Genomic DNA, 10226 nt, shown 5'->3' with positions numbered 1-10226 from the left:
GATTGAATCTCTCCACCAGTCCATCGGTTTGCGGGTGGTAGGGACTAGTTCTCGCCGCGGTGATACCCAGTTGCTGGTGGAGCTGCTTCATCATGCGGGAAGTGAAGTTCGTCCCTTGGTCAGTTAGAATCTCCTCTGGGATGCCTACCCTGGAGAACAACTGGATGAGAGCGTGGATGACTTTCGGTGTAGTGATGGTGCGAAGTGGGAAGGCTTCCGGGTACCTTGTTGCGTAGTCACAGACGACTAAGATGTATCGGTGTCCCGCACTGCTCTTCTCAAGTGGTCCCACAATGTCCATGGCAATGCATCAAAAGGGGGTAGATATGATGGGTAGCGGATGTAGTGGTGCTCTGCCCTGCTGATGCACAGTACTGGTCTTTTGGCATGTAGAACATGTGGTGCAGTATGTTTGGACATCAGTGTACATGGTTGGCCAATAGAATCATGAACTAATGCGTGTGTACGTTTTGTGTTGGGCCAGATGGCCTGCCCATGGAACTGTATGTACCAGATGTAACACTAGGGGGCGACAAGACAGGGGAACAATTAAACGTAAAACATCACCCGTTTGCACATACAACACATCATTTTGCAAAACATACTTTTCATTACCCACATTAGGATCACTTGTACAACCAACTTTTGCAAACAATGGTTTCAAGGTTTCATCTTCCCGTTACAGTTCACTAATGTTTTCTGGGACCTGCCAGCCATTAACCTCAAGACCCTCCGTGGAAAGTTTAGGGACTGGAGTACCCATGTACTTTATGAGGCGCCAATGGTGGCGTGTCTTTCTCGGGCCTTTAGTCCCGCCCTGCAGCAGACTACTGTCAAAGTCTGGCAAGGGCTGAACACCTGCCTTAGCTTGGGCCCTTGTCACAGCAGGAAAAGTCTTCAGTTTCGACAGTCGGGTTAACATCATGGTCAACATTCACATCAGTAATAAGCAAATCAGTCAGCACAGGCATGTCCCTTCCCAAAATCATATCAGCAGGCAGATTGTCCACTACTGCTACATTTAGCATGTACACCTGGCCCTGCACACCAACTAACACTTCTGCCCGGGGATACCTCTTTACATCCCCATGTACACATCGTACTGCCGTTGTAGAAGCATAGTTGACGTTAGAGACATGACAAGACTTAATAAGAGACAATGAACTACCAGTGTCCAGCAAAGCTTTCAGAGAATGTCCGTTAACAGAAATGTCCAAAACCATCTGACTAGTTTGTCCCTCCCCACAAAAGTCTGTGACATTGTCTTCTTCTCTAGGGGCATAGCAAAATTCATTCAATTTGGACTTCCTTACTGGGCACACTGAAGCCTTGTGCCCTGGCTGCTGACATGAAAAACAAATGAGTCGTTGACCAGTTGTAATTTTAAGCCCTTGTGTACCTGCTGTAATCTCTTGAGGTTGGTGGCTCAGTTCAGACACATGACCACTAGCATGTTGGGTATAACGTGCTTTACCTTTAGGGGGTTGAGAACGAGGAACAGTTCTGTGAGCGTTCATATACTGTTGGGCCAACTTGGTGGCTGCCAGTCCTGATGTTGGCTCGTGCTCCTTAACCCAGGTTTGGCTGTCGAAAGGGAGCACTTGAAGTAACTGTTCCAAGATCACGAGTTCTCCAACCTCCTCTTTGGTATGCAGATCTGGTCTTACCCAGCGCTGGTAGAGATTCCGCAGACGATGATAAGTTTCTGTTGGAGCTTCCCCGTCTAGCACTGTTGCTGCCCGGAACCGTTGACGGTAAGTCTCTGGTGAAATATTGAATTTCTGCAGAAGCGCATCTTTCAAGTGGTCATAATCGTCTGCTTGATCCTCATCCATTGCAAGGTATGCCTCCAACGCCTGTCCAGTCAACAGCGGCTCCAACCGACAGCTCCACTCCTCTCTTGGCCATCGCCAGGTCCTGGCCAGTCGCTCAAATCGCCGAAGGTAGCTCTCGATGTCATCCCCCTGCTGTAGAACTGGCACCGACATCTCCGTTCGATGAGGCGGCAAACTCTGCTGAGTAGAAGCTCTTGGTGGTGAATCAATAAGTTGAACTGGTGCGTTGTCTGTGGAAATACTGTATATACTCTCACCACTGAACATTTTTATGGCGCACTGTAAATAAAAGTCACCTTTCATTTACTTCTATTTGTTTGGAATAAAATTGCTATAGTGTTTTACTGCAAATAGTCTTCACTGCCCCTGTAAACTTCAGCAAATTGTATGTATATATGTGTTACGGAGCTGACGAGACATGAGGCGTGTGGATCCATGTGCAAGCTTTTATTGACAGACGTGGTCACAATCAGGCATGGGTCAGACAATGGCAAATAGGTATGTAGAAGACAAGACAAGAGCAGTCCGGTAAAAAAGAGAGGGTCAATCGACGGCTAACGAAATCCAACAGGGCAAGACTAAAGAGATAATCCAGGTACACGATAACAGTCCATGCAGGGGCAACCAGAGTCCGAACGGCAAGACGAAAAGTAATCCGAAAAACACAGGCAATAATCAGTACACGAGAAAATGGGCAAGGCAAGACTAAGACTAGACTAAGAAACTAAAGCAGGCTCCGTAAAGTAGCTATCAGCTATAACAGTGAAAAACGCTAAACAGTACTCGGCCCGGAAGTGAATGGCTGTTATACAGGCAGTGTGATTGGTTTCAGATGCGAGTTTAATTTGTGAGATGGAACATGGGAAATGTAGTCCGGGGTGACATGTAACAGTCTGTGAAGTGTGAGAGTCAATGTAATGAGAAGGGGACATCTGGTGGTGAGCGGACGGAAGGCTACGGACGAAATTCATGACAATATGTTTTTGGAGCAGAAGTGTAGGTAGTGTCACGTTTTTTTTTTTTTTTTTCACTGAGTTGGGTTTTTCTGATTTCTTACTGAGAAACCACTTCTTTTTATTTTCTGTTAAAATGTATGGCACAGCATCCTTTAAATGTTAATGCAGAAGCAGAATTTAACCACACATAGACAACACATCACTACAGACAAGAAGGACAAACACAAGAGTAAGTCTAAAAATATAAACTTTCAAAACTTTTTTTTAAACAAAGTGTTCACTGTAGTTTGTGTATTCAGAAGTGAGAATTTAATTAAATTAACAAAATTATTTTCTTCACTGAAGGGGATCTGTGCACCATATAAAGACCATTTCCACAGTCAATGAGACAGAGATGCCACTAACTGAATGTTTGTCTTCGGTTTTAAAGAAAATATATGCATTTCTGAAACGACATTCTTTTTTAATCATTTTTCTATTGAGTCTTTTGTTAATCGGATTTGAGGAGTTCATGGAAGCAAAAGTTTTCAAATGCCCATGCAGACATGATCTGAATGTACAGTTAACAGCGTGCATCTTCATTGGACCTGCTCTCTTTATTTTTGAATTACTCTTCCTCTTTTTAAGGCCTTTTAGAAAGAAATGCAGTAATTTTTGTGCAGGAGCAGATGATGATACTCAGCAGAACTGTCCTAAAGCTTTCACATCATGTCTGATTCCACCTGTAATGTGGGTCATCATCTTGTTACTTGATGGAGATTACTTTGCTTGTGCCATGACATATTGGAAGGGAATCTTCGCGTTTGACAATCAGCTCAACAGGTCGTGGTGTAAACCTATCGAAAAGTTCAGAAATGTGACAGCGCTACGAAATTTGACTCAAACACATATCCATCAATCTCAGGTAAATATAACTGTAGGAGTGTTTCCTGTTATCATAATATCATAATAGAAAAAAAATATTAAATCCTTTTACCCCACATAAGTCAGACAGGAAAATTACATTACAATGTTTTTCTTACACATGCATATTTTTGTTTTCCTGTGCTTATTAACCGTTTAACCTTCGACAAACCTCAACCTTCAAATCCTTGCAGCTTTATGTATGTAACAATACAAAAAAGTGTTACATCCATTTAAATAATAGTGATTTTTCTCTTACGTTTTATTCTTCTTCAGATATATGGTTATGGTGTGAGCACTGTCTTCATCGTCTTTCCAATTATCTATGTGGGAATTTGTGACTGCTGTGGAAAATCTGCCTGCTGATTCAAAGCTGGACATGACTGAACACAAATGGATACAACCATGAACAACACGCTTTCTACACTGCTGAAAACAGGAACACAGACTTATCAGTGTTATTTGTACTATAAAAAGAAAAACAAACAAACAAACAAAAAAAACCCTTTTAAAATATAGATTAATGTTTATCTGTTGTATGTACTAGTCCAGTGTCTACACACTTTGATTGTTACTAATATAAATCTGCCTGTTGTTCTCCAGCATCACACAGACCAATAATAGCCAAGTTGTCTAACTTATATCTTGTCTCATATACTTGTTTCATAATACTTTATATGCATTCAAAAAGTAAAAAGTTGAGCTTAAAAAGTATATTGTGTATAAATGTGAACTTTGAGTTGAATTATTTTGTTGCCTTGTGTCTGTCTGTCTGTCTGTCTGTCTGTCTTACATATTAATGGATCATTATATAACATTAATGCACCTCCAAATGAAGATCTTGCCTCCTCTCCCCTCCCTAATGATCGTGATTTCGATTTCTAAAGCGAAAGTGAAAAAATAAAATGAATAAATAATAAAAAACAGCTCGCGAAAAAAAACTATTACAGATTGCACACTTCTCACCCGAACCAGACACCCATGTGACTCGACTATCAACAACACCTCACAGAAAGTGAAAGAACAACTGATGCCCAGTTCCTCTGTGAGTGGTTTAAAATCATCCATAATTTGTTGTTTTGTACTTTACACCATACAATGTGCTGAATGAAGCAGTCTTTGTAAACTTTGTAAAAAAAAATAATAATAATACTGAACCATAACACAAAAAGCAAAATCTTAGTATTGCATGATTAGTGTAAGATTTTTTTTCTTCAGTTTATCTTTTCATGATATGTAATTGTGACTGTAATTTGTATATTTACAAGTCTTTTTATGTGGATATTATAAGATGAAATATTAGTAAGAGTGGCTTGTAATAACTTCACCGATTTGGTACAATCATGAACCAAGATTGCAAAAATGCTTACACTGCAATCATGAAGTGTTTGAGTGAGTCACTTCTAAAACAGAAGAATTGAGACCAAACTCCAATATTATTAGTTGAACTTCCCTTAGTCACTAATGGTGGTGCTGAGTTGTATATTTGTTACTTTTATTTTGAAACTTGTGAACCATGATATGTTTTGTACATTTTACTTTTTGTACAAATTATTATTATTATTTTATTTATTATTTTTATTTATTTTTTGCCTTATAGTTTATCTAGTGTTTAACAGTAAACTAATAATGATTGTGATTTAGTAAGTTTACACCAACATGTCAATGACCCAGCTATCATGAAATTGATGGAAACGGATGAATGTTCAACAGATGAGTTTGCAAGATTGTAAGGAATGCTTTGGTTTTTAATTCTTCATATTACACAAGTATTTCCACAGTGTTTTCAAACAGCACTTCAGTAACCACAAAAGTAAGTTTACAAATAAACCAGTGTACATAGTCTCACACTAAGCCACATTTTTTCAGTGGAAATGAAAATTAGCAGCTGTTCCAGTGCTTTCAGTAAAGGATGGTGCATCAGCAAAACAAGGAAGGACATTATTTATCACTTTATTAGCAGTTTAATATTAAGACTGAGCTAGGAGTGTCAAAACACAGTTTGGATTGTGCTGGTTATTTTAATACAACTATGTGTTTTTGTCATACATATTTATTTGTTTTAATATAGTTTTTTGTGTGTTTATATGTAACCTGTTCATTTTTGTGAGAAGTCAGTAGGCTTCACCTAATGTCTTCTAATTTAATGATATGAGTTTACCAGAGATTCAGTGTAAATATCTGCTGTATGCTGTCATGTACCATGATATGGGATAATGCTGTTTGTTTTCATTTTGTTGGACAAACAAGATTTAATTTACTTCTGATGAATTTCATTGAATTTAGTTCAATGGAGCGTGTCTGAATAACTCGCAGTTTAGAAGAATGACTCCTGTTTGCATGCCATTGTTCTTTTTCAGTGATCCTTGTCTCATAGTTTATGATTAATGACCATGTAAATAGTTAATAATAAAGATCCCAAATCCCTGTATATGAGATTCACTGATACACATTGTTCTGTAAACAAATATATATGATCTTTACTGTTTAAAAGGTCTCAGTCGTTCATTCGGTCTGAAGTAAGCCAGTGGACTTCAAAGTGGCCAGTTTCTCATTGTTAATGAAAGATGGTGTTTCTTGAGTTGTTTTCAAACAATTCCGAAAAATCGGAAGGAAAAACAGCTTCTCTTGGTGCGCTGCATTTTTGCTTTGCGCTAATTGGACTGGAGAAGTTGATGGATCGGGAATTTTCCTGCCCATGTAACCCTGAGTTTAACATGGTGCTGATCAGCTTCATCTTTCTTGGACCTGCTCTTCTGGCTCTGACTATGATGGTGTTCATCCAAAGACCTTGCAGACGTTCATCTTCTCATTGTGCTGGGCTCTTTTTATTTAGTCTGGTTCCACCTTCATTGTGGATGTTTCTGTTGCTGTTTGAGGGTGAATATGTTGCATGTGGCATGGCACACTGGGAGGGAGATTATGTCTTGGATGAAGAGCTCCAGATTAAATGGTGCAAACCTACTGGAGTAAGGGACGGTAGAGTGAATGGAACAGAACTGCGAGAACTGACCGAAAAAATCATTTTCTACTCAAGGGTGAGTCTACTGTACAATCGTATCATATCCTATTATCTCTCTCTCTCTCATTTTATTTTATTTTTTTTTTCTCATTTTGTGTGTGTTTTATTAGTTTTCATCTTTAGTGCTGCTCACATGTCTCGCGGTTCTTATCATTGCTGCTGTAAGCTGTTGGGACTGTAGAACAAGATGTCTGGAGCATCAGGAAAAGCAGGATAAATTAGCACAACTATCAGAGTCATCCATCTGCGGTTCAGAGGTTGAACTACAGCGTGCCACCTAAGATCATTGGGGTTATTTACATACAAATTCACATTAATACAGGGCACAACTTGGGTGATGGGTCAATTTTATGATGACATTTACTGTTTAGTAACTGTTTTTTGTAAATTTAATATAATCTGCTCAGTTAAAATTTGTTCCCTGACTCATAAAATGCAAGTGTGTTAAAAGTGTGGGTATGAAATTCAATAAACAATTAAATTCAAACCCAATAGTTGTTTTATTAGAGGATTTATGGATCATTATCCATCCATGTCTACTACTGAAGGTAATGTTCGAGAATGACAGGTTGAGTAAATGGTATGTTTTTTTTTTTTGTTTTTTTTTACCCTAATGGCATTTGTATGTAAGTTATATTTTGCTTTTTATTACCTTGTAGGTAGTCACTCTAAAATTCTATGCACTTCATAAAAGAGCTGCATCATTTCATTATTATTACTAGTATTACTATTATTATTATTTTATATTTTCTAAATATAAAGCTAAAACTAGTAATTTTTGTTCTGTTTATTGGACACTTTAAAACACTCTTGTTTCTTATCAGTATCTGTTCCAATCGGTATTGGAAATAGACCATAAGAGAGAGGAGCAAACCTAAGTGTTAAATGTAAGCAAATATTTTGTTTATTGAACAACATACTGCATTATATTTTGATAGTGTGCTATGAATAAAATGGAACAAAACTACAAGATCTGAATGAAAAGTATACCGATGAATCAAAGGTAAGTATTTCTTACATGTAGCAAATTCATGTATAGTAAATGCATTTAAATACAAATTTATTGATTGATTCTTTATCAGCTCTTAGGTTATATTGAGATGTCTGCTCTCACTGTTTTGCTGGTTCTGGAAAATCTGAAGAAAAAGGTGATTTGAAGAGAGCTGGACAATGATACCACTTCAACTATCCAGTGAAACATTGAACATTGTTCAACCACAAGAGGGAGAGTTACAACTCATGCTGCAAAAGGTACAAAAAAAAGATGAATGCTACTGTTAGTGACAGAACCACATGGAAGGTGGACAACTGGGAAGAGGAGGGATCACCCCAAGTTCAGGGGTCTCCAAACCTGTTTCTGGAGGGCCACTGTCCTGCATTGTTTAGCTCCAACCTTAAAACACGCTTGAACTGAAGTAATCAAGGTCTTCAGACTTGCTAGAAGCCTCTAGGCAAAGGCCACAAACACACTTCCAAATGAGACAAAAGTGTTACTCATAATTACAAATTTACTATGTACTTTACCATTGTGATTGTTAAAATGTTTTCTTAAAAAGAAAACGAAAAGAAGCAAAAATACATAATACGCCAAATGTTTGTTAATATGCTAGAATAAGTCAGAACTGAAAGTGAAACAACACAAGTCTATGCAATGTCTGAGCAGCCAACGCCATCCTTAGGTTACTTAGATCAATGTTGTTTTTGTAATGGATTTTCAAATGCAAAGAATATCCTTTTGGTACTTCGTACCAGTGGTTTTGTGTTTACACTGTCAATAATTAGTTGCATTTTAGTTGCATTTACGTCATGGTGTATTAAAAAAGATGAAAACGCTGGATTGGACATGTCTCAATCGTACATACCTAAATATGTAAACATACTAATACATCATTATCAAGCTTCTCTTTTTTGTTGGGATTGAGAGCACAAACAACACAAGAGAGCACAAGTTTTTAAAGCACTTAAAGGGCCATATATCTAAACACAGCTTTAATAAAAAAAAAAAAAATGTATGATTAATATTAAACATTATTACTATTTCCTAAGTATTAGAACTATCCTGCAAGATGAGATATTAAGCCATACATTTATCACTACATTTATTTTTAATTTAAATCTTGTATGTTATCCAATACAGAATTACTGTATAACAAATGTTTACTGTTATAGTTAAGAGAAAGGGAAGAAAGGAAGTGGGAAAGAGTACATTCCTTAAGCAGGTGTGTCACAAGAAAAAAAAGAAAAAAAGAAAAAGAAAAGAAAGTAAAACACAAAGAACTCTAGTGTCTCTAGAACTCTAGTCACACCTTTCTTAGTCCCAGGTTATCAAATGTATGGGCATGGGCAAGTGCATTGTTTACTCTGCATTTATATACAGTATGACTACAGTATATGTAGTGTTCTTTTTCATTTTGCTTGTACAAATCATTTTATCAGTAATTTTGGCATTGATTATAAAGATAAAACAAAGTATGCGCAGTATGCAAAGTATATGCAAATTATGTGCAGTTTGCACATACTGCCTATGCTCATTTTAATGTAAATAAGACTGCTTCCCGACTTTGTCTCTTGCAACATTTAAATTTGCAATAGAGTAAACAGGCCAATTATTATACTTTCATTTTTATTCTAATTCAGTAGATGGACAGATGAAAAAGATACAACTGTAGGCAGTAATCAATACATATGTATCGTAGCACTTTTCATGTTCATGTTTCATGTTCAACACAACAAACACTGCAAATATTTTTCACATTCATGTTTACCCAAGAACATTGTTGCAAAATTGTAGGTTGGAATGCGGTTTCATTTTTCCAGCTCAGGTGGTGAACTTATGAACCTAACTTATATTTAAACAACTATCACTTTGTGTTGTTGGCCAGATAAAATGACAGAGAAAACATAAACAGACATAAGATCATTTTTTCAGTGCATCAAAACATCAGGTACATGTAAGTACCAAAAGTCCCCATATTAATGGATTAGTTCATTTCCAGAATGTAAAAATTTCCTGATATTTTACTCATAAGATGTTCATGCTTTTCTTTCTTCCAGAATTTCTCTCCATATAGTGGACCTCAATGAGATCCAACAGGTTAGAAGGTCCAAATTGCAGTTTCAATGCAGCTTCAAAGGCCTCTACATGATCCCAGCCAAAGAATAAGGATCTTATAGTGAAACGATTGGTCATTTTCTAAAAAAAATAAATAAAATGATATACTTTTTAACCACAAATGCTCTTCTTGCACCAGCCCGACCTCACGCATTACATAGTCACATTGGAAAGGTCACCCGTGATGTAGGTGGAAGTACCGACACAGTGTTTACAAAGTGAACGTGCAAAGAAAGTCAAACGCCCTTTACAAAAAACAGTAAAACAACGATGTCGGAAAATTTTGAAGATGGAGGAGAAAACGAGAGTTTCTTTTCGACTGAAGAAAGAAAGACATGGACATCTTGGATGACATGGGGGTGAGTAAATCATCAGGATTTTTTGTAATTCTGGAAGTG

General features: G+C 37.4%; 1 long non-coding RNA gene across 1 annotated transcript; it reads left to right on the top strand.

Annotated features, from left to right (window-relative positions):
- The first annotated feature begins 2984 nt into the window (after positions 1-2984).
- Positions 2985-4415, top strand: LOC131529769 (uncharacterized). Its single transcript, XR_009268213.1, has 3 exons — positions 2985-3020; positions 3454-3695; positions 3971-4415. It is a non-coding gene; the product is annotated as an uncharacterized LOC131529769 (long non-coding RNA).
- The last annotated feature ends 5811 nt before the right edge of the window (positions 4416-10226 follow it).

This window comes from Onychostoma macrolepis, chromosome 22 (assembly GCF_012432095.1).
Source record: "Onychostoma macrolepis isolate SWU-2019 chromosome 22, ASM1243209v1, whole genome shotgun sequence".
Taxonomy (NCBI): Eukaryota; Metazoa; Chordata; class Actinopteri; order Cypriniformes; family Cyprinidae; genus Onychostoma; species Onychostoma macrolepis.
Note: the sequence above shows the minus strand (reverse complement) of the source record. Positions and strands in the feature narration are given on the sequence as shown.